The sequence below is a fragment of the Vulpes lagopus genome, chromosome 7 (genome assembly GCF_018345385.1).
Source record: "Vulpes lagopus strain Blue_001 chromosome 7, ASM1834538v1, whole genome shotgun sequence".
NCBI lineage: Eukaryota > Metazoa > Chordata > Mammalia > Carnivora > Canidae > Vulpes > Vulpes lagopus.
In genome coordinates, this window is record NC_054830.1 from 118,991,083 (window position 1) to 119,016,405 (window position 25,323).

At 41.6% G+C, this 25,323-nt stretch overlaps 2 long non-coding RNA genes across 3 annotated transcripts; one reads left to right on the plus strand and one right to left on the minus strand.

The window, feature by feature from the left end:
• Positions 1–286: 286 nt before the first annotated feature.
• LOC121494741 lies at positions 287–4,717 on the minus strand. 2 transcript variants are annotated; one of them, XR_005988855.1, is made up of 3 exons: positions 4,584–4,717; positions 1,636–1,863; positions 287–336 (listed from the first exon to the last, which is right to left on the minus strand). It is a non-coding gene; the product is annotated as an uncharacterized LOC121494741 (long non-coding RNA). The 2 variants fall into 2 exon arrangements; XR_005988854.1 differs by lacking the exon at positions 287–336 and adding an exon at positions 953–1,071.
• Positions 1,068–10,358, plus strand: LOC121494740. The gene is made up of 4 exons (XR_005988853.1): positions 1,068–1,271; positions 4,634–5,307; positions 7,119–7,204; positions 9,703–10,358. It is a non-coding gene; the product is annotated as an uncharacterized LOC121494740 (long non-coding RNA).
• Positions 10,359–25,323: the final 14,965 nt, after the last annotated feature.

Sequence of the window (25,323 nt, forward strand, 5' to 3'; positions counted from 1 at the left end):
AGAAAGTGTAGACTTGAGGCCTTCAATTAGAGTTTTAAGCAGGAAAAGTATTCCCTTTCCTTCTTTCCCCACTTGAAGTCTTCCTGCTTATAAAAAAAAAAAAAAAAAGGAAAAACAGCCAGCTTTTCTCTCCACAAAATACACCTACATTCTCTCAAGCAAAGTACTCGTAAGACATGAAAAGAAACCATTTTGTTGGGGCGCCTGGGTGGCTCAGTCAGTTCAGCATCCGGCTCTTGATTTCAGCCCTGCTCAGGACCTCAGGGTCCTTAGATCAAGCCCTGCGTGGCGAGTCTACTTGAGATTCTCTCTCCCACATCTGTGCACTCTTTCTATCTGAAATTAAAAACAAAACAAACAAACAAAAACCTTTTTTTTATTTTTTTTTTATTTTTTTTCCTTTTTTTTTTTTTTTAAAAAAAAGGAAGCACTTTGTCAAAAGAAATTTAAAACTTCCAAGTTCCTAGCGTACCCTTAGAGATTATGGGAGCACTATACACTCATTTACTCCCGACATACATCATTCATACTATTAAAATAAGCCAATCTTCTTTTGTACAAAGTGATCAAGAAATAATCCCCAAATGCAAACAGGCATGGAAGATGGACCCTAGGCCTCTACTTTGGTGCCATGTGTCAACTATGTGGCCAATCTGGCTAAGTTAATTCAAGCAGGTATTTCCCATCTAACAAGATAACAACCAACACTTGTACAAATTCCAGTTTTATTATTCCATCTGAGTCTGACAGTCCTGTGAAGTAATGCAGCAGCTGCTGTTATTTTTTCCTGCTAGGAATACGGAATGATGGGCTCTAGGAGGTTAATTAACTGGCTCAAGATGATGTGACCATTAATAATCCGTTAGATATAAAATGCAAACTTATGAGATTAAGATGTTTACAAAAGCTTTTCAAAATAAGAACAGGAAACGTGCATTCTCTTCTTCCAAATATTTTATTGAACTGTAATGGTAAACCTAGCTTGGTGATTTACCTATTGACAGAGGGTAGAGCCTGAGGCAATGGCACGCCATTTGTTTCTTTTTCCAGGTTATCCTTAAGGTGAACTACCTGGAAGAAAGATAGAGTGAAGAAAAAGGAACTGCTCCAGGAGGAATAGGAAGGATACAAAATGAGACATTGTAACAGTAGCCAGAGCCAGAGCGGAACACAGCAAAGTCTTTTTGCTCAGATAACTTGAACTTGCCCAGTCAAGCCTGGAGTCAAGGGGAGGAAGAAGAAGGATGCCAGGAGAAAAAGACAACCGCCAGGTACAAGAATCACAAAACTTCTCTAAAAGGCGTTGCTGTCTTTTATAACAATAATCTTAAGTAATGTTTGGGGCACCTGGGTGGCTCAGCGAGCTAAGGTCTGCCCTTGGCTCACGTCGTGATCTCAAGGTCCTGGGATCCTACCCCAACCGGGGTTCCCTGCTCAGTGGGGAGTCGAGTCTGCTTCTCCCTCTCCCCCTGCCCCCGCCCCCTGCTCACGCACACTGTCTCCCTCTCTCTCAACTAAATAAATAAAATCTTTAAAAGAAAATCTTCAGTGAAGTGTCATAACAATAACATTGTTAGGACTCCCTTGTTTCAGCTCCGGCTGACAAAACAAAATACCATAGGCTGGGTGGCTTACCAAACAGAAATGTATTTTCTCGTGGTTCTGAAGGCCAGAAGTCTGACAGGAGGGGCTAACATGGTCAGGTTCTGTGGAGAGCTCTCTTCAGAGCTTGCAGATGGCCGGCTGCCTTCTCACTGTGTCTTCGTAGGACTTTCCTCAATGCAGGAGATCTCGTTCTCTAGCTCTTCTTAAAAGGGCACTCATCCCATCATAAGGATCCTCCCGTCGTGACTTCATCTAAACCTACATGTTAAAAAAAAATGTTTTTAATAAATAAAATAAAAAATAAAAACACAAATAAAATAAACCTAGAGGTTTCCAAAAAACCTCTTCTTCAAATACCATGGTTCTAGGGGTTAGGGCGTCAACATATGAATTGGGTTGGTGGAAGGGGGCACACAGTTCAGTCTATACCGCTCCCCAAAGGAATACTTCCACTGTAGAGTATGCCATCTGTCAGTAAAAGAGAAGTTAAAGACACGATATTTCTTATAGAAGACAACTTGTGGACAAATTATTTTATTTATTTTTTTTAAGATTTTATTTATTTATTCATGAGAGAGACAGAGAGAGGCAGAGACACAGGCACAGGGAGAAGCAAGCTCCATGCACGGAGCCTGACGTGGGACTCGATCCCAGGACTCAATCCCGGGACTCCAGGATCAGGCCCTGGGCTGAAGGCGGCGCTAAACCGCTGAGCCACCGGGACTGCCCCGGACAAAGAATTTTAAGACTTCATATGGGAAAAGATTGTATTCTTAAGAGAAAGAACTTCAAAAAAGAAACCTGCCTGTAGAGGCAAGCTGTAAACACCATGGAAAGTGTCTTGCCAAACAGAATGGTGAAATCTCTAGCTGGGCAATTTTATTTCTGGTTTTTTCCATTAGGAAGCCTGAATTTTGGCAGCTTTTAAGGAAATTTGGCTATCTGAAGATTGTTTTGTGATAAATGGAAGAGTTAGCTAAAACTGTGATGTTTATTTCTCCCCCTAACCCCCCTACCAGCAACCCCACCCCACCCCGCCCTTTTCTTTTTTGGTACTGATTTTAAGCACAGCTTGAATTCTGGGTATTATGTGAAGCTAAGGTTTAGAGATGGTTGTAATGATTCGCCCCTGCTCCATTTTCCATCCCTTGGTATTCTTTAGCTCCGCAGAGTTACCGTTTCTCCGTAACTACCTCAGGGGCCCATCCCAGTACATGAGCCAAATCGGACCAAGACTGAGCGTCTCATCAGCCCTCATCCGTGGGAATCATGCAATCCTCTGGCTGAGGATGCAGAGCGCCACTCTGTATAAGAGTGTATAGACTTCCAAGTGTGCCACCTCCCTGTCTTTTGGCCCCCTGTAATGTTGTCCCGGTTTATAACACCAAACTCCTCCTCGGATGTCCTTTTCTGATTGAAACTATAGGTTTTCCCAGAACCCCATCCAATGTGGAAAATTGTTCTGACTACACCAGTTCTGACTACACCCTAGGTCCCTCTGGCCCGGGACCTGCTACGATGAATTACCCTCACACTAACGAACTGCTCCAGGGTCCACACACTGACTAGGCCCACTGGATAACTGTATCCCTCTTCTGGACAAGACCACATTGGTACCACAACTTAGTCTAAGTCGTGTCTGACCTTCACATGCCCTTTGCACAGGGAACAGAGGAGTAGCTTGTGGGGTCAGCATCTGTGTCTAATTATGTTTCTTACTCTCTGTCATGTTTGCTCTTAAATTCATCCCTCTCTTCACCAGGCAGTCCTGCGAAATTCCTGACACGTCTTCATCCTCCCACCTGTTCCTATTACCCTATTGCTGTCGTCTCCAACCGAACAAGATCCCTGGGTCAACAGAACTCAAAACTCCCGTGGGAGGATACATCACTTAGAGCCTCGCTTCCTGTCCTTCCCATCCTCCTTCTCCTATGAGTAGGATTATATGGTTTTTCTGTTTCCTCCTATCTCCCTGCCATACGCCATCTGAACCATCTAAACCTCAATGGGCTCATCTGTAAAATGAGTCAGTATTTCCTACATCACAATGGTAGCAGGAAGATGAAAGGCTATGATACATCAGTAATGCACTTAGCACAGTGTCTGGCACGGAGGAAGCAGTAGGTAAATACATGTGTGTTGTTACCCACCACGTGACCCTGAGAAACCTACATTCTCTAATCCAACGTGAGCGGTAATACACAACAGAAGATGTCAGGTCGCAGGCTGTTCCCTAGCTTTATCATTTTCTTAAGATCTTCTTTATTTGCTTGAGACAGGGAGAGGAGCAGAGGGAGAGAGACAGAGGTAGAGAATCCCAAGAAAGCTCCCCTCCCCACCTGCTGAGCAGGGAGCCCGACCTGAGGATTGACCCCACGATTCTGAGACCATGACCTGAGCTGAAATCAAGAGTCAGAGGGCTTACCTGACTGAGCCACCCAGGTGCCGATGTTCTCGGGCTTTGAAAGTCTAAGGTATATGGAATGAGATTTGTGTCTGGAGGCAATACGTGATTTAAATTTGCCTCAGGCCCCCATGTCTCTTGATTCTCCCATGTCTGGTTGGACATGTATGGTAGAGTGGCTGCCCAGCACCTGTTTACCCCCCACAGTTACTTTTGATGAATTTTCTCCCTCTCCCTGTCGCCCCTGCCCCGGGGCTCTGCCTTCCTGTGAGTTGAGTCTTAGTTGAGAGGGGACTGATGGGGAACACCTCACCTAAATGCTGACAAATGGATACTCTCTCCCTGGACCGGAATAATCTTGAGCAGAGGGATGCGGAAACTGAAAACATTTGGAATGACATTCCATTCCCAGAGCAGCACCTTAACCACACAGCGCCTGCCCTAGGATGCTGGCTGTGACCCCACATCCCAGTCTTTGGGGCTTTCTGGATCCTGCCCTGCCCCCCAGGACCTCCGGCTTCCTGTCACTTCAGCAAAACCTCACCCCCCCCCCTCCCCCGCAAATGCGTTTTACCCAACTCTGTTTCGCTTGCACTCTCCACAGCACATTTCTCTTCTTTGCAGTGGAAGAATCTGGATCGCCATGCTTCCATCCCGGCTTTTGGCTCAGCTCAGCGCTGTCCCCTGCTTGTATCCTTTCTTCTGTGGCTTGGTTCTGTGCCCACATGGACACTGGAATTCCAAACTCTGGCTCAGTCCTGCTTCACTTCTTTGGCTCCCCCCTATTTGGTTCTGCCCGCGACGGGGACCTGAGGTAACTGACAAGAAACTTCCACCAAATGCCACAACTTGCTGCTTTCTAGAACTGCTGCTCTCATTCGAATTAGTGCATGTTTGTCAATTCATATTCATGATCCTAAAAGCCAGTCTCGTCCTGCATCTCATTTCCTTTCCATATATTAGCTGCGTTCCTTGGATCTTGTTGCAAATGAGCCCAGACGAATCCGATTGGTCTCTTTGCAATGGAACATGTCTTATATACTGAAGTCACTATCGCTGTTTCGGTACTTAGTGATGGGGTGGCCCCTCTTTCTGCAAGCTGCCTTACCGACTTAGTTCTGATCTTGGGATATTGAAGAGAATCCGCGTGTGCACTGTGTGAGCTACAGTCCTCAGTTTCCTCCTTCACGCCTGTCAACCAGACTTTAATATCTTGCGAGCAATCTGTCGGTGGTGTTGAACCCATGATCAGGGTTGCCGAAAAGAAAGTAGAAGCTGGCTTTAGAACTCGTATCCAGGTAAGGACAACCCACTTGTATGTGATCTGTTAACTGTTCATAAAAATGACCTTTGTCAGCAGGAAACTCAATACACGGAAACGTTGTGCACAGCAACAGAAATCATTATCTGGCACATACGGGAGATGATGAGTGCTCAGTAGAGAGAAAGAAGTGTGCCTATTTTTTACCTGTGCACGTTCAAGGATATTTTAAAAGACTGTAATTCCAAGTGGCTTTAAAATATGGTGACTTGCCTTTATATCCTTCAAGGCATGTATCCTAAGCGCAGAAACTAACCAAAAAAAAGGGGGTGGGTTTTTGTTTGTTTGTTTGTTTGTTTGTTTGTTTGTTTGTATTTCTCAGCAGTCACACTGCAGTGTCGATGTTCTGGGAGTGGTATCTATATAAAGTGGCATAGAGCAAAACAAGCAATTATGGCATAGTTCAATCCTGCCATCTCTGATGTTGATATGGGGGTGGGGGACGCCAACTAAACAGCTTGGTGTCCTACATTTGAATTGGAAATTCACATAGACTTGCCCGAGGTCACACCCCAAAAAATCATCATGAACTCCAGATATTTTCTCTAGATACCTTTTAGCTCGGTGCACTTGAATAGGCTCCAAAACAAGCTCAACTCAGCTGCAAAGAACACGGTGGGCCCCCACACTTTACAAATAGGAGAACCTTAGCAGAAAACGGCACGCTGTTAGTTTCCAAGTGATGCTGTAACGGATTACCCGAAATTTGGAGGCTTAAAACAACACAGAGGTTCACGTTACACGTCTGGAGGTCAGAAGAACGAAATGGTTGTCAACAAGCTAAACCCTCGGTGTTGGCAGGGCTGTGTTCCTTCCGAAAGCTTTCAGGGAGGATTCAGTCTCTTTGTGTCTTCCAGATTCTGGAGGCTTTCCTGCATTCCTGGGTACGGCCCATTTTCATTTTTAAGGCCAGCACCACATCACTTCGAATTCTGCTTCTCCCCTCACGCTCCTCTGCCTCTCACTCTCCTGTCTTCTTCTTTCACTCATAAGAACTCCCGTAATTGCATTGCGTCCACCGGGGATAATCCAGGATAATCTCCCTGTCTCAAAATTCTTGACTTAATCTCAATGCAAAGCCCCTTTTGCCATGTGGGATAATATAGTCACAGGTTCTGGGTATTAAGGTATGAACATCTTTGGGGGCCATTATTCTGCCTTCCATAGGGACCAAGTGACACAGAAGGGTTTGAGCATCTTATATATTTTTAATTTGTTTATTTGAGTATAGGCGACACACAATGTGACATTAGTTCACCGTGTCGGAGTTCAGCTTCTCCATACGTCATGCTATGTATGCCCATCACAAGTATAGCTACCATCTGGCACCACTTAGTACTATCACCATATTAGTGACCGTGCTCCCTATGCTGTCTCTTACATTCCTGTGACTTATTCCTTCCATAACTGGAAGCTCACATACCTCCCGCTCCCTCTCACCCATTTGCCCAACCCTCTACCTTCTTCCCTCTGACAACCATCAGTTTGTTCTCTCTGTATTTCTTAGGCCTGGTTCTGTTTTTTGTTTATTTGTTCCCTTTGTTGAGTTGGAGGGGTTTTCTGTTTTTGTTTTTTCTTAAAGGTAGATCCTAACTAACCCCAGTCCCTGCAGGTAAGAACCCAATACTTAGAAACATCACTCTGGGAATAATTCTGTTACTCTCCCCTGGAAGCCTGATGCAGCCGGGATAGAGTGAAATCAGCCACTCCTGAGTGCGTAAAGAAAGCCAAGTACCTGCTAGAAAACACCTCTTTGATTCATCATCGATCATTTTGTTCTTTTCATAGGTGAGAAAATGGAGACTCAGACAAAGTTTAAGACAAGTGTTCCAGTCACTCAGCTAGTAAGTGGCAGAGCTGGGATTTGAAGGCAGGTAGGTCTGACTCCAGAGTCCACGTATTTATGCTGCTCTTCCTGATGTAACAGGAGAGGTGAACAAGGAAACCTGGCGCACGCTGTCAGACTGAGGAACCACTAGAACGCTACTCCTCCACATCCAAAGTGGCAGAGGAATGAAGAGGGAGGGAAGGACATGGACAGGAAGGGAAGGGGGGGGGGGTCCTAAATTCGTCATTCATACCTCGCTGCTTTAGAGCAACTATAAGGACTTTGGGGGAGAGGGTGGAGAGGGATGGGCAGAGGGAAAGCTTAGATCTTTCTCTAGGCACAGCTTTGAGAATTGTAGCAGGTAGCCCTCCCAAGAAACGGCACCGGTCAGAGAATTCTTACGGTTTGTAGTCACACTTCTCATTCCACCCTTCTTCCAAATGTCACGTCCCAAAGAATGAGAGGTTCTTTAAACCAAAGAATCAATATTTACTTGTGCACAATAGGCTTCGTGGTATATATTGCTCTTTTCAGCCACGTATGTACACAATAGCCGATATTGATTAATTTCTGCAAACATCCTCCAACTTTTAACGGCTTGAAGTTCTCTCTATCAGGTACTCCTTTCGACTGACTAGTTTCTCCTCAAAGGCTCAATAGGAAGTTACATAATCTGACATCAGTGTTGGTGCAAACGTGGCCTGGTTAGACTTGACTCTGATAAGAGGATGTCAGTGTATTAAAGGGTCTACCGTCAAGTAGCAAGAGAGGTGTTTGTTTGGGAGTTTCCCTTTAAACTGCCTCGTTACATAATACTTAGTGAAAATGAATCTGAAAAATATCTTGGGGGGATTTTCTAAGATATATTCAGTGCCATTTCTAGAGATACTCTCAAATTTAGCATCGTATGTGGTCAGAGCTATCTGGCCCACGATATCGTGTATCTCCTCCGCTGCCTCCTAAAACATCCCTTCATAGACCAACCCTACCAAACCGTTCCTTTCTGTGTGGGCGTTGCTTACAAATCGAGGGACATTATAAGGAACAGCCCTATGCAACTCATTGTAGTCAGCACTCTAAGAGTAGTTTTAGGGATGACCTTCGCTATATCGCATCATGTCTTCTGCATGAGGGCCCAAGGAACAAACTTCTCATTTTCGATACCAGGAAGAGCTAAGCTTCTTTTAAACAGCTGGTGGGCTTTCATCTTACCGATGTCATAAATCACTGACCTCTCCCACTGACTTCCGGTGTTGATTTCTAGGAATCCTAGAAATAGGCTTCGTAGCCTATTTCTGAATGGTCCACGTGCCTTATGACATTCATGTTGGTCAACCAACTCTGGAAGAATCTTGTTTCATATACTCTTACCCCGCCTCCCCTTACTTTTATCTTGTTATACTGTAAGTACTCGTAGAAACTGCCTTGGTCCTTTGGATAATGAAGCAGGGTATCGAATCTATGTGAACTAATTTTCTATTTGTCTCTTTGGCACCTCCCATGAAAATTATTCGTCTTATCCCTTTCCAAATTTGGAGAGTGTATTTGGGCTACACTGACCAAATACGACACTCCTAAATTTCACACTGGGAGTTCCAGAGAGTACCTCAAGGAGAAATGCGTTTGTCATCGGAAGCAGCCAAAACTGAGGTACAGGGAAGCCTGTATGACTGTCACTTACAACAATTGTGCCGTTAAGATATTTTTCTAAGATAGAACAGTATTTTCAAATATAGTCCCAAACAAAGAAGCAAGGGCAGGCGATGATTTGCATAAGAAGGTACTTTTCACATGGGCATTCTTTATGTTATTGCCTCAAAATGTGTAATGGCTGGAACTTATTTATTTGGCAGTGGCTCATGATTCTCCCAAGCAACTATCAATTGAACCATCCCTCGTGATTGAGAAAATATATAACTGGTGTAACTCATATAACTCTCACCTCGTTACACACTGAATATAATGCCAACACTACCAATAGCAAAGAGAGCACGAACATTTAGTGAGTACCTACCACATACCAAGTACTCACTGGTACTTGCTGGTCATGTTGGAGGTGCAGAGATGTGTTGGATTCAGAATATAATGATGTGTGTGTGTGTGTGTGTGTGTGTGTGTGTGTGTGTCATGACATACCATATTTCTCTCTCAAAGCCGATGTAGCCTTTCTTTAGGCTAAATAAAGGTTATCTCGTGTCAGATGTTTTGAATTTCAAGGGCCCCTGTCATTCCAGTCCCTGCAGAGGGTGAAGCCAGGGCCTTCTTTTCCTGATGGTTTGATGCTACCCATGTGGGCTGCCTTCCAACGAAGGGTTGTGATTTGGCTGTGGGGTGAAGAAGGGATAACTAACTGCCTCCTTCCTCCCTCTGTCCTTTTGGGGGAGGCCACGTCAGTTGTCTGTTAACAAACCATTGTAACCACTATGTTGAGGAGCACAGTGTTAGGAAGACCAAAACTCAGAAATAGCTCAAGATCCCAAAACCTCTCGGTTATTTCTTCACTCTTCCTTTCTCCGTGCTTCCCCTGCCCCCACCCCTCAATAGAGTTTTCCTACTTGATGTAAACCACGCAGCAGTGACTCCTACAGCCTGGAAAGCCTGAGGTGAAAAATGTGACCATCAGCTTCCATGTTTGTCACGGCTCAGCTGAAGAACTAGACTCCAATGAATTTGTCATGGGTTACCAAATCTATGCTGCTGAAGAGCAAGACCTGTCTCAAGATGATCTAGCAGGATGCTGTATGTGTTCCAGTTCCACCAAAGTTCTAATTCTTACCCTCTTCTTGCTTCAAACATATTTTCTCCCTTTATGATCTCCCCTTTGCGGTCTCACTAATAGGAGTTTCCCATATTATATGTTTTACAGGTTCTCTAATGTGGCATTAGACTGCCACCATATCCTGGGCAGGCCCGAACAAGATCCACGATGGGGTGGGCAGTCACAAAGGGTGTCACCCTAAGTCTGTAGCTGTCCGTGTTCTATTTGTATGTCTGTGGACTATAATATGCCTTTATAAATCATGAAATTTAAAGATAAATTGGGCTTATGTGTGTTAATATAGAAAGATCCTCCAAATATATTAACTTTAAAAACCAACATGCAGAATAGTGTATATATTATGTTATCGTGCGTATGAAATTCAAATAAACACTAGCATACGTATTGAAGATCTGTCCAGATATACAAAAAAAATGGTGAGAGGGAAGACAGACAAGTGTAGGAGAGACATTTTTCACTGATTGAATATTTCATAAGAAATAGTATTTAATATTTTAAAATAATGAATATGTATGGATTACCAAGCTATAAATAAATAAACATTAAAAGCAGTTATGAATGTCTAAATCAATCTAATGGATTGGGGAACTGAAAAGAGAGTAAATTTGAGAAAGCATGCAGTACTCAGTATGACACAGTTTGATAGCTTCTAAATATTAGAAACAGAGGGACAGAAAAAGTCAGCGACAATCATAAGGTAAGTTCTATGAAAGAAAAAGTATAACTTCTTTCATTCATTGATAGCATGTATAGACTATCTCTATAAGGTATCAATTATTATTATGTTGAAAAAAATATTTTTTGTCCTTCACTATTTACGTTATGTTTAGAAGTTGGTAATATCTTTCCTTTTTTATGTAATGATTTCACTAAAAGATTCCTTTATTTTTAATTTGGCCTACTTGTTACCTTCAACTGCAGAGAACATGTTAACAAAATATGAAACCACACTAAGGAAATAAAGAATTAAACATAATGTTTTTTAGTTTATCAAACATTAAATGGTTGGGACTTAAAGGTCTTTATGAATCAGGGCACTGGGTGGCTCAGTTGGCCTAGCATCTGACTCTTAGTTTCTACTCAGGTCATGATCTCAGGGTCATGGGATTGAGCCCCAGTGTCAGGCTCCAAGCTCAGTGCGGAGTCTGCTTGAGATTTTCTCTCCCTCTGTCCCTCCAGCTTGTTCTCTCTCTCTGTCTCAAATAAATGAAATCTTTTTTAAAAAGGTTTTTATGAGGGATCCCTGGGTGGCGCAGCGGTTTGGCGCCTGCCTTTGGCCCAGGGCACGATCCTGGAGACATGGGATCGAATCCCACGTCGGGCTCCTGGTGCATGGAGCCTGCTTCTCCCTCTGCCTGTGTCTCTGCCTCTCTCTCTCTCTCTCTCTGTATGACTATCATAAATAAATAAGAATAATAAAAAAAGGTTTTTATGAATCTATGGCAAACTAGAAAAATGTAAGGTGTTTTAGAGTTCGAAAACATGTATAGAAAATAATTTTGGCTTTAAGGTATGATACCACTTGTATAAAGCTATTCCTGAATATTTTTAAATTTCATTTTATTTTATTTATATATATTTTAAATATTTTATTTATTTATTCATGAGAGACAGAGAGAGGGGCAGAGACATAGGCAGAGGGAGAAGCAGCTTCCTGTGGGGAGCCCAATGCAAGACTCAATCCTAGGACCCTGGGATCATGCCCTGATCCAAAGGTAGACACTCAACCACTGAGCCGCCCAGGTGCCCCAAATTTTATTTTTAAGTAATCTCTATATCTGTCATGGGGCTTGAACTCATAACCTTGAGATCAAGAGTTGCACCTGCTTGGCCAGGCAGGTGCCCCTATTCTTAAATTTTGTTTAAAAAGTTTGTTTAGAAGGATCTGGATAGTTTAGTGGGTTAAGCAACTGACTCTTGATTTCATGATCTCGGAGTCGTGATATCAAGCCGCGCATAGGGTTCCATGCTCAGTGGAGAGTTGGCTTGTGATTTTCCCTCTCCCTTCCTCTACCTCTCCCATCCACTCCCCGCCTCTCAAAATAAATGAATAATATTAAAAAAGAATAAAAAATAAATGCTTTTGTTTAGAACCTTCCGAACAATCATGCTCATTTGTTTCAATTATTACATATTTTGCCCACCTGGTCTGAGTTTGGGATCCTTATTCTTCTCTTGTGAATTGTTGGAATTTTGCATTGATACCGTATAAATAGCCTTGCCCACAAGAACTATTGTCCTTTCACTTGAAAATTTTGAAGCTCTTTCAACCATGTAAAGCCAACAGTGTCATATGTCATAGAACAATTTCTAAGCTTTCAAACACGCAAGAGGAAGACAAATTGCTCGGTGTGGAGGGAACCCCTTTATGTGTAAGCAGCCCAGTTCTTTCTCCAAATGAAGGTGGAAGGAGTGTTGAGAGTCCTCATGTTACTTGAGGAGGCAGAGGGGATCATCTTTCTTATTCATGGGGACAGGTGGCCCAGTGACCCAGAAAGGGATATGAGAGGCATCCCCCAGTGGCAGAGCTCTGCCTCCCAGCAAGGAGGTACAGGTGAAAGTCCACTTGGTTTGATAATCACTGATGCCCAGGCTGAGATCAAGAGGCTTTACCATGCTTGGCCACTGCCTGAAATTCAGCCTCCCTGCTTTGGCCCAAAAGATTTCTGACTAGTGCCTGGTCTTGTGTGGCCTCAACATTTTCTGGGCTGTTCCCATATCTTTGGCATTTCTGTATGAACTCTGTGCCAAAAGCATTCCCCCAAACCTTCTGCTTTCAGATTTATTTCCCCTTTCCCTGTAACTGACCTCATTCATAAGTTTTTCCTTGTCATTGGCGCCCCTCCTCCATCATAATTTATAGTCACTCCCTCATGATTATGCAGCTTCTGGCTGCTTAAGGGAAACACCTTACCTTGCCCTACTCAGCCTCTTCCTCCTCTAAAGCTTCTTCAGGCAGGACCTTGAAGTGTACCTGGAGTCCTCCAATGGAATCTAGACGAATAAACAGGTGATTTTCAGAGACTATATTCATGAACGACTCACATAATTGGTCATCTCCAGTATCAGAAGGAAATATGACAGTCAACTTGTCACTGCATTTGTTAGCATTACATGATATTCTGACCCCCCAAAAGTTAAATCTCATTTCAGTCAATTGTAAGGACTTGTCAAAGTTCTTTTGCAACACAGGAATTGTGTTGTCTTGGAACAAAGCTGTTTTAAATATAAATTGCTTTTCCAGAACCATAGATTGCTTAAAAACAATCTTTCTGTTTATTTTACTTGCAGGTTGGTTTAATTTTTTCATACACATGCCAGATTATAGGAGTGTTAGTTGATGATTTTATTACATTTTGTGGGGATAAGGAAGGGGTTCTGGCACCTCAGTCCTCTTATTATTTGGACAGAATCCCCCACTGTGCAATACCTTCTGGTTCAGAAGTCACAGGAGTCAAGTAAGCCATATTCCTCTTCCTGGAGGTTTCCATTCAGGTATGTGACCAAGACTGTCTTCAGAAATTTGTCTTGAGAAATGCGGGTCACATGAAAAATCATTCATGATTATTTACCTGAGGAATTTATCTTACTTTTCAAAAAAAAAGGATTTATTTATTTATTTGAGGGAGGAGGGGGGGAGGGAGAGAGTGAGAGAATCCCAAGAAGAATCCCCACTGAGTGTGGAGCCCAACATGGGGCTCGATCTCACGACCCTGAGAACATGATCTGAGCCTACACCGAGTCGGACACTTAACTGATAGCACTACCCAGGTGCCCCAAGGACTTTATCTTAAAAGACGAAGGCATGGGGATCCCTGGGTGGCTCAGTGGTTTAGTCCCTGCCTTCAGACCAGGGTGTGATCCTAGAATCCCGGGATTGAGTGCTGCATCGGGCTCCCTGCATGGAGCCTGCTTCTCCCTCTTCCTGGAGCCTGCTTCTCCCTCTTCCTGTGTCTGCCCCCCCCCCTCTCTCTCTCTCTGCGTGTGTCTCATGAATAATAAAAAAAAAAAGATGAAAGCAGTTGTTCTCATGCTCCATCCTTGTCAATATCAACTTCTTCAGACTTGTAAAAAGAATCAAGTTTCACAACGCTGGTACCTATGCGACCACTGATCCCATGAGCAACAGTACATTGCCTTATCTTACTAAAAAAATAAATATTAAAAGCAATGTTTTGAAAAAGAAGTCTCAAATGAGTCAAGTGTTCAGTAAATCTATAGACTGTGCTGCTTGCAGGTGTATGGTAGTCAGGAAAAGCAAATTCAAATCCCAAATAAGTGCCTCTTACATGAAAATATATAATCAGTTTGACACCAAATACCTATCTGGTGTCTGGAAAGTTGGGCCCCACACCGAAGGCTCATGTCTGCTTACTACAAATGTCTGGTTGGACATTCAACAGTGACAGGAGACAGATTAGCCTTGAGGAAGAGAAGTCCACATAGCTGAGCCTATGCATGGGTTCTATTTAGTCTCTGGGTCATCACTTTGTTTATGAGCTCATCACAGGCACAGAGTGTCTCAAGGAACATCCAGTTTTATTACAAATATCTCATTTACAATGGGAGGTTCATGAATGGAGTTCTTAGGAAAGGTGTCCAACCCCTACCAAGAGCCAATAGCAAGCCAAAAGCAGTTTCTCAAAAGGAGAATTATTATTATTTGTCAAAGAGATGTGCTTATGCTCAAATATTGTATGAGCCTCTACTGTGACTTGTTTATTGGAATTTTCTTACTTTCTTTTAAGATTTTGTTTCTTTATATGAGAAAGCATGAACAGAGGGTGGGGGAAAAGGGGCAGAAGAAGAGGGTGAAGCAGATTTTCTGTGGAGTAGGGAGCCCGACGTGATGCTCGGTCCCAGGACCTGGGATCATGCCGGAGCTGAAAGCAGGGACTTAACTGAGTTACCCAGATACCCCGGTTTATAGCCATTTTTGTTGCCATTTTCATAGGGTTTAGACAGCATTCTGATCTGCTGTGGGATCTTTGAGTCCCGTTAGATTCACTGGGTCATAAAGGTGAAATCACAGAGCTGTCTGATGTGAAGCTTACATTTCCTAGCCATCTCAGACCCCCGGTCTTACTCAAAATGTGTAGGCACTTGGATCACCTATAAATGAATCAAAGAAGTACACCTATATTATATGTTACTTTCAAAATCCAAAGGAGCTGATTGAGTGTTACCTCTGTCAGATGCAAAGTATATTAACTTGTCCTTCATATTGACAAGGACATCCCCATGTGCTCCAGACAGGTGAGAAGTCCCTCTAAAGTCACTGCCACTTTCCATTACTGGGTATTTCTAAGAGAATACAATAACATATTAGATTAACATGATGGCCCATGAAATGATGAGACTATCAAGTACCCTATGGCCAAATGGTGACAGAGTCCAAAAGGCCAGATAAGGAAACTATGCTCCTGCCAAGTGACAATAACCTTTGGAGATTATTTATTGAAATAGCATTCATGAGATCAACAGATTTAAACCAAAAACTCTTCCAGTATTTGCTCCAATAAAGAAATTATATCTGAACTGGCCACTAGAATTTGAAAAACAGATGAGGTTGAAGTGATCAATTGGATGAGGATGTTCCTGAAATACCTTGGAGAGTCTGGTGATTTCTACACAGGTCACACAAGCTGCCTCTGCATCTTCTAAGCCTTGGGAGGTAGCATTTAACTTTGTATTTCTATTCCACCTTTCCCAGCCTACTCCCCTCCCAAGGATATGATATGGCTTTCAAGTTACTTTCTGATGGGGAGAAGGAGTTATAAGAGTTTTCTTTGGTCCTTCCTACCCAAATAGCTAGGGGAACCATATAATTTATCATTAAAACCAGTACAATTTTAATAGTGGAAAAGAGCACTGCTAATAATTATGCTGGAAAACCAAGTACAAGCTGGTACTTCAGGGGTCAGGAATCCAGCGTGGGGATTTGGTATTTGCTGAGGTTATCTGTACTGGTAATGCACTCAGGAACCAGGAAAATCATCATCAGATAGCATCAGGAAGCCACTGAGCCTCCATAAGCCAGATTGGGTTCACGACTATAGTCATTACCTGATCTCTTGCAGCCTCCACTCTAACCAGTGAACCACGCTGATAGTATCTCCACATTCCTGGAAATTTGAGTTAGCTCAGAGCCAATGCCCAACAATCCCTGAGAGCTCTGGGTATTTGAGCTCCACTGCACTGTCATTCTGGTAGATGGCTACTTTCCCTTATGGAAAGCTGGAAAGAAAATCATAGGACACACTTGCATGTTATAGAGTACTTTCTTAAATGCATCCCACCTCATCCCAATGTGCTAGAGATGCATGTGTACAGACTCAGATCTGAGAACGAGGTGAAGAGCTGTTATGTTTGTGGGAGCTGAAAGCAGGCCTCTCCAAGCCCAGGGGGTATTGCTGTTATTATAGAAATCAAATAGGACCTCCTCGGGCTCTTCTCCCAGGACTTTAATTTTAGGCCTGGAGATTATAAAGGATTGGTGGAGGTAGGGCACATGGACTCAGATTTCCCCTGTTTGATAACTTCCTTGGATAAGGCTCTTCTAGGCACAGCAAGCAAGGCAATGGCAGACTTCTTCAAGTAGGAAAGAGACAATCCTTTGAGACATGCTATGCCTTCCAAATACCTTCATTCCTATCTTTATAGACCCAGTCGTTTTCAAATGACGGCTCTAATTTTCATACAGGAGTTGGAGAAGAGCTGTAGATTCAGTTGATATTACTCAACAACCCCCTGGATCAAATTCTGCATTTTATTTTTGGCTGTATTAGTCCAGCAACATAAAAAGATAAAAGGTTTGTTGTGTTTCTTTCTTTTTTTTTTTCTTTCTTTCTTTCTTTTTTTTTTTTTTGGTAAACACTAGTATAAGAGTTTGTTTTTATTCACTAACTTCCAACTTTTTGAAACCAACTGAAGCAACTATTTCATGCCGTCTTCCTCAATCTATTTATCCCATATTGAGCCTGAGATTCATTGTCCACCACGGAGCACTTTGGTGAATAAAATGGGTATGCTAAGAAAAATTATGCTGGGATAAGAGACATAAAATATCCAGGAGATCTTGGACATATCATCCTTCAACTCATGCTCTATATATTGTCTTAGGGCATTAGCTATGTGGTTGCCCAAAGTCTTATCTTCAGTGGATATTTCATTCCAGATGATAATTTGATTAAATCTGAATGAAAAAGTTGCCAGAGTAGCATCCTTTAATACTTGCTTACTATCATTTTAAGGCAAAGCATACCAGATAACCAGTCCCAGACTCCCTGCATTCCCATGAGGATCTGTTGCTAGAAATTTCCCTACATTCACTCATCTTACAACAATGTCTTATCAGGTAGGGTATTTGTATCAAATGGTACCTAACAGAGAGTGTTGGGCTGCTTGGATTCCCATTAAGTAACTGTTTACCTCCGAAAGATGGTATATTTCTGAAATACTTGGAAGATGTGATGTAGGGTTAACTAGCTCAGTGACATCTGGTACCAACATCAGATCTACTACAAAAATGGCAGAACAGCTCTCATTTGGTTATATTTTTGACAGCTGATTACTATCATATGTTCTAATGTGCCATAGCCTAATTTAAAAAATTTACACAAACAATTTATTTTCTACATTAACAAAGGTATAGTACTTAGTCATGTAGATGTTTTGGCCAAGGCAATATATTATCTGTGTAATTTGCAGACTCAGTTGGATAGTTTAGAGCTAAAGCATGTTTTTTTTTTCCTACCTAAACTAAAAGAGTAATTCCAGTGTGCACAATAAGAGAATAAAGAACTATGCCAATGGAATCGCAAATGTGGCAAAAAGGAATCACTTTTATGCTTTGGTGGAGAAGGGAACCATGACCAATCCTCTGGCTCTAGGACAGAATTTCCTCATGATAAGTGAAGAACTGGATTGGATGAATTATTAAGTAACTTCCAGCTCCATTATTCTATGAATTTATAAAACTCCAGCATGGAAAAATATCTGAATAGCTATCACTCAATGCTAGAAAGAGAAAGTTATTGGAATTTAATTAAAATGCATGTGCCTACAAAGCCTAGGGTTTGTTTTTGTTTTTGTTTTTTGTGCATGCAAGAGAGGTAGGCTGAAGGGAAAAGAGCTGTCAGCTTATTCCATGCTTTGGCCGAAGGAAGTCAATGTAGGCGTAGTTCAGGAAATCACTGTCAACAGTCTGGAAGATTCTGAAAAGAGGTGTTTGACAAGAGGGTGAGCATGCTGGAATAGAGGGAACCACCCATATGGACCCTGAAGATTTCAGTTTGGGTGTGGTGCTGTTGGATTTTTCCTTTTTGACATGGATTACACCTTTTACTTGCCAAGTTGGATCTCAAGCCTCTCCTACTATGGGACTCTACCATTTGCAGCAAGATATACATTTCCTATATGGTTACAAGAAACTTTACTTTGGGAAAATGAGCCACAACTTATGTTCCAAATATTGCACTCCAGAAAATTGAATGATCTTTTCATGTTTCTATTTTGAAAAGTTCTTTGACAATTATTTAAATGACCCATCTGGGTACCTTTGATGTCAAATAATTGTGGCCTCTTTTGGATATAAGCCTTGATACACAGTAAATGTTTCCCAGAAACTATGTTTTACAAAAGAAACTAAAGAAAATAAGTATTTATTTATTTTTATTTTTTTAATAATAAATTTATTTTTTATTGGTGTTCAATTTGCCAACATACAGAATAACACCCAGTGCTCATCCCATCAAGTGCCCCCCTCAGTGCCCGTCACCCATTCACCCCCACCCCCCGCCCTCCTCCCCTTCCACCACCACTAGTTCGTTTCCCAGAGTTAGGAGTCCTTATGTTCTGTCTCCCTTTCTGATATTTCCTACCAATTTCTTCTCCCTTCCCTTCTATTTCCTTTCACTATTATTTATATTCCCCAAATGAATGAGAACATATAATGTTTGTCCTTCCCCGATTAACTCATTTCACTCAGCATAATACCCTCCAGTTCTATACACCTCGAAGCAAATGTTGGGGATTTGTCGTTTCTAATGGCTGAGTAATATTCCATTGTATACATAGACCACAGCTTCTTTATCCATTCATCTTTCGATGGACACCGAGGCTCCTTCCACAGTTTGGCTATTGTGGACATTGCTGCTAGAAACATCGGGGTGCAGGTGTCCCGGCGTTTCATTGCATCTGTATCTTTGGGGTAAATCCCCAACAGTGCAATTGCTGGGTCGTAGGGCAGGTCTATTTTTAACTCTTTGAGGAACCTCCACACAGTTTTCCAGAGTGGCTGCACCAGTTCACATTCCCACCAACAGTGCAAGAGGGTTCCCTTTTCTCCGCATCCTCTCCAACATTTGTGGTTTCCTGCCTAGAAAAGAAGTATTTAAAGGCAGATGTCTTACAACTGCTTTTGCAATCCAGAGGCAGATACAGTTCATCTTCTGCCATGTTAACTTCGTGTGTGTGAGTGTGTGTGTGTGTGTGTGTGTGTGTGCGTGCATACTCTTGGATTTGATTAACGGTGAAAAACAATATTATAAGATCAAGAAAACAAACAGATTTGTCTTTGGGAAGTCATATTTATTGAATTGCTCAACAACTACTGAACTTACACTTACCAAGCAAAATTCTGTGATTTAGTGTTTCTTTATTTTGAATCCAGTTTTCCCAGTTGAAAATGTGGGCTTTGATCTTTATCTGTGAATTGCTCGATGTAGGCCTCAACACGTTCCATTTTGTGAGAAATTACTGTGCTCCACTTCTGGAATGAATTTCCCCAGGGATTATTAAATGGTTTGTGCTTTAATGCATGATAGTTTAAATTTTTCCCAATTTGATCAATTCCTTTTAAATTTGAATGAGATTCTGCTTCTCCTCCTGTACTTAGTGCTATTGACTCACGGTCAGTGGGGCATGAACTTGCAGTGGATTTTGTAGGAATGGTGATGTGAGTCCATCCTGACCTGGGAACTCTAAATCACTTCTCTTTGGACTAAAAGTGTAGTAACCATTAGGATCTTTAGTTGTAGATCAGAGTGACACATGGAAGTCCACATGGGTCCTGGTCTTAGCCTGGGTCAGCTTGGCACCATTTTTTGACGAGCGGTAGTAACTGACATCAGACAGTTATTTTCATCTTTGAAGTAGATCCAGGCTTTTGCTGTCTTGTTTTCTCTTTCCATTTCCCTAGGTTGGAGTTGCTTTATTTGCTGATATTTCCTAGCTTAGGTTGAGTTTCAAGCCAAGGGCATTACTGCAAGAGTAGCAAGAATAGAAAATCAATACCATATTGATTGCTAGTGAGAATGATTATGAATAACTTTAGTTGCCTTTTTGTAACTTTAGGCTCATTGTTCTTTCTATCTTCTCCACTTATGGCTTTCTGAAAATGTGGTTATTGAATCAAAGATGTGGAAGAAAATTATCATGTCTGTACAAGTCTGTAAATTCTTAAATGGTTTGCCTTAAAAAAATCTTCCATCATGGACATAAAAAGGATTATTTTCCTCTTCAGTTTTTTCATAAGAATAGTGTTATTTTCCTGGCCACATTTCTAATCAAATGGCCATGTATAGCCTGATATAATTTATGGTAAAAATACTTACCTGTTCACAATAATTTTCATTCCATTTCAGTACATAAAAAAATATATTGTATGATAACGCATTTATTTTAGACCTGGTGTTCCTTTCAAACTTTGAGCATGAAAAAATATTTGGCACACCTATAAACTTAGAAATGTTTTAAATTTTAAAGAAACCAGAGAGAACTAGGTCAAGCCTTAAGCATATTTGGACTTAGGAGAATGTATTCTTCAGCTGTCAGAACGTGGTGAGGGGGGAGGTTAAGATGGAAGCATCTGCTGGCCTTGGTAGGCTCCTGGAGAAATATCATTCTGCAGATAGAGGGTAGATTTGGGGGGCTTTTAAACAGCGGGAACATTGATCTGGACTCTACCTTTGGGAAAGCTGATTCGGAAAGGAACCAGAATCTTGCTGTCATCTTCAGTGCTGAATCATTTATGCTACTTGGTTGCAGGCAACCGAAATGACCTTAGCTAGTATAAATGAGAAGTAATTCACTAGAGGGATATAGATATTTCCAAAATCCAGGAAATGCTGGAGACACAGACCTCCATAAGGACTGGAATCAGAACACTGTTGGTAATCTAGGTATCCACAGAAGTCCAGACTCAGGACTGAAGCAGTATCAATTATTTGTCATACCTTCTGTCTTTTCTTTGAGATTCAAATCCTGAGAGACAGAGAGACAGAGAGAGACAAAGAGAGAGAGAGACAGAGAGAGTACAAGAGTACAATTTGCTTAGCGGGACATAGAGTGGGCAAAACCATTGATAGACATACTGCTATGACTTTATTCATGGGGGATGGGGAAGGGTCTCAAAAGAAAACAGGAAACTATTACCAGAAGGGCATGAAAAACCAACAGATCCCCTATGGGCAGTAATTTTCTCCCTCTCACATTTTTAGGACTTGTCATATCATTGTCCCCATACCTTCATAGCCCTATACTCTTGATGCTGTCCTCAACTCTTCCCCATCCTTTCTACTATAGACTCAGTCACCCCTCAAAAAGAGTTTTAAAACTCTAGTTCAGCTCTGAAAGGCTTGTGCATTGAGTTCTTACTTTGGTTAGGCTATGCCTTGTGGCCTAGTTCTAGCACACGCTCTGCCTTACTCTTGAGGTCCCATAGTCTTCTCTCTGAGATTCCAGTTCTAGTGACTATGACCTCACCTTATTTCTTGGAACTGAGCAGGACCAAAATTGTGATTTGCTTTTTGCTGGGCTTGGTGCTTTCCTTCACTTCCAATGGGTGCCTGATGCCCTGTTCTCTATCACAGAACTCCCGGGAGCTCTCTATCTGGTTGCTTCTACATTTTCCAGCACCGAGCTTCTTGTGCTTCTTCCATCAGAACACTTTTGATATTCCTGGTGTGATCCTGCTGATGCCAACTAGCTGTCTGCCAAAATTTCTCTCTTTTTAAAATCCAGAAACACCTTCATATACAGTTCTGGCTCATCTAATATTCCCATTTAATTCTACCTTTTCAATTTGTTTTAGTAAATATTGAATAGATTTAAAATCCTGATGATATGTTATTTTAATTTTTTAAAGTTTTTATTTAAATTCCAGTTAGTTAACGTACTGTGACATATTAGTTTCAGGTGTACCATATGGTAATTCCACACTTCCATACAATACCCAGGGCTCATCACAAGTGTACTCCTTAATCCCCATCATCTATTTCTCCCCAACCTCTTCCCTCTGGTAATCATCAGTTTATTCTCTATAGTTAAAAGTGTTTTTCTTGGTTTGCTTTTCTCTCTTTTTTTCCCTTTCGCTCATTTGCTTGTTCCTTAAATTCCACATATGAGTGAAATCATATGGTATTTGCTTTTGACTGACTTATTTTGCTTAGCACAATATTCTGTAGCTCCATCCCTGCCCTTGCAAATGGCAGGATATCATTCTGTTTTATGGCTAATATTCCATTATATATATATCACATTGATACATATATAACAATCACATCTTCTTTGTCCATTCATCAAAGCAGGAAAAAATATCCAATAGGAAAAAGAACATCTCTTCGACAAATGGTGTTGGGATAACTGGACTGCAACATGCCAAAGAATGAGAATGGACTACTTTCTTACACCATACATGAAGATAAATTCAAAATGGATGAAAGACCTAAATGTGAGACCTGAAACCATACAAATCCTAGAAAAGGACACAGGAAGTAACCACTTTGACATTGGCTGTAACATCTTCTTTCTAGATGTCTCCCCAGGCAAGGGAAACAAAAGCAAAAATAAACCATTGTGACTACATCAAAATAAAAAGCCTCTGCATGGTGAAGGACACAATCAACAAAAATGTCATTCTCTCTTAAAGTTACACTCTGCCTGACTGGTTAGAATGGGCCCATCCCACCTTTGAGGTCATAGAAACTGTTAGAACCTCAGCTCTGATATTGCCAGTGTGATCTTAGGTTACTGCACCTTTCTGAGCCTTGACTTAAACCTCAGAAGTTTAAATTAGATGACAACAAAGTAGCACTCCATAGATAGAAATGTACTTTTATCTGAATGCTCTCAGGGAATGTTTAACACTCTGCCCCTCCTCTTATGCTTGCTTTCCATAGCTGTAACCAACTGCTTGAGCCTACTTTGCCCTGAAGTAGGATGTTCACTGATAGTTGGATTGGAAATCCTTAAATCCTTTTTGAATGAATACAAAATTGGCCTTAGAGCAGAGCCCAGTGGGGACCACTGAGGGGGTGGGGCGGGGGGGGTGATGATATGGGAAAGAAGGATACACAGAGGGCCACATTATTTGAGGATTCATTATCCCCACCCCTAAAGTACAAGGTTACACAAAGAACCCAAAGTATCATAACAGGAAATTATCCATCCTTAACCTGATGACTTAAACACTGATCCCCATTCAACATCTCTCCCATCTTAACACCAGTGTTCATGCCAGTCTACTAAATCATCTTTGTTGTGGGTGCTGGAGCACACGTCTCAATTATAAGATTTATTATGCTAGATATTTCCTCTTTGCTTAAATGTCTTCCTTCATGCTAGATAGAGCTCCTCAAATGTAGGGATCTTTCTTGCTTTTCTTATCTTGTTACCTCCCTGTATTCAGCACTGTGACTGACTCGTAGGAGGTGCTCAATAAATGTTTGTTTCATGAAAGATGGAGAGACAGGATCCAGCCCACCCAGGGTTTCTTAACATAACTTTGACCTTAAAATAGCAATTAAGTATTACGTGTGCAAACAACTAGCTCTAGGATTGCTGCTTTGACGCTAAAAAGAACCAATAATCCAATCTCACACATAAGTCATGGAAGTAAACAATGGTGTCAAATTGCCTTTTTGTATAAATTTTAAAACCTGTATTCCAAAGTTGTATCTTGTTATTCCAACATTAACTACAACCTAGTTCTGATTCTCTGTTCCAGGCTGGCCTTGTCTGTTCGTGAGTGGGCAGGCAAAATACTTTATATTCATTTGGCCAGTAACAGTGAGCAAGAGCTCTTAATGGGAACACCACATCTCCCCAGCAGCTGCCACTTACACCCCTCTGTCCCCACCCTCAGTGTGCTGTCACATTAGGAGTGGAGGGAATGCTCTACAATGTTGGCAGCCAGAACCACACTCGTAAGTTAGTTAATTTCAGTTTAAATGGCTATGTCTAAGTGAATTGCCACCCATATCTGAAATTCCCTGATTTATATAATACCACTTGTTTTGTTCTATTTTCTTAAAAGAAACACCATTCTGCTAATAATCAGAATTACTCACAATCCTAACAATTGTAACTTTGTCTTGCAAAGATCATTAAGGGTCTTTTAAAATCCAACTTAGGCAAAAGTCTGTAAATATGTAAGATGTTGCATTCAATTGGGAAAAACAGCAGAATTTAACAGATCAGATTCTAAGGAGGACATAATAAGTACTTTAACTGTTACTGTGTGTGGGTTGATTCTGCAGTGGCTGAACAGCTCAGAATATTCAAAGAGCAGTATTTCTATGCGTGGGTAGTGGGCGGGAAGGGATGTCCTCTATGCAGGCAGCCAAGCGGCAAACATGCTTGTGATTGTAGTGCAGGGGAAAACATTGGTAAAGCTTATGAGGGTGAAACAATTAAACATAGACTTCTTGTCAGCCCACATGCCTTAAAGCCAGGGTCAGTAACCTAAAACCCTTAGTCTAATTCTGGCTTGCTTAAGACAGTCCTCAAGAATTGTTGGTCCAGCTCTCACCAGCCCAGACTAGATCTGGCCAGACACACACTGCCGGTTTGAGATACTATAACTTCCCCTTTCCCCTAAAGCCATTGGGACCTAAATAAAATTGTACCAATCAACTCCATTCCCAGTTCCTGAATTTAAAATTCAACTGTGGTTGGCTTTACATGACTATGGGAGAACTAGATGACATTTTAAGAGGTAAATTCCAAAATGTATCATTCTTAAAAGATGAATTTCCAGGCTTTTTTGGCATATTGTGCTCTTAGCCAGTGTTCTCTGATCAGTTCTTGTTGTGCTTTAAAGGCCTTAAGAAGGTGAAACCTATTTGTTTTGGAGGGGTGGGGAGGATAACATCATATTCAAAGGCAATTTGAATCTGGAAGTCGTTTTTAAGTGAGGATCATTATTATTAAGTTAAGTGCAGTAGAGGAAAGAACCTGAAAGAATCTGAAAAGGAAACCGCTATTACACACACACACACACACACACATATGAAACAATCAAGTAACAATTTTTAAACATACAAAAGTGCTCGAAAATGTATGGGAGTGGGACAAAAAGAAGCTCTAGTGGGAGTTCTCTAGGA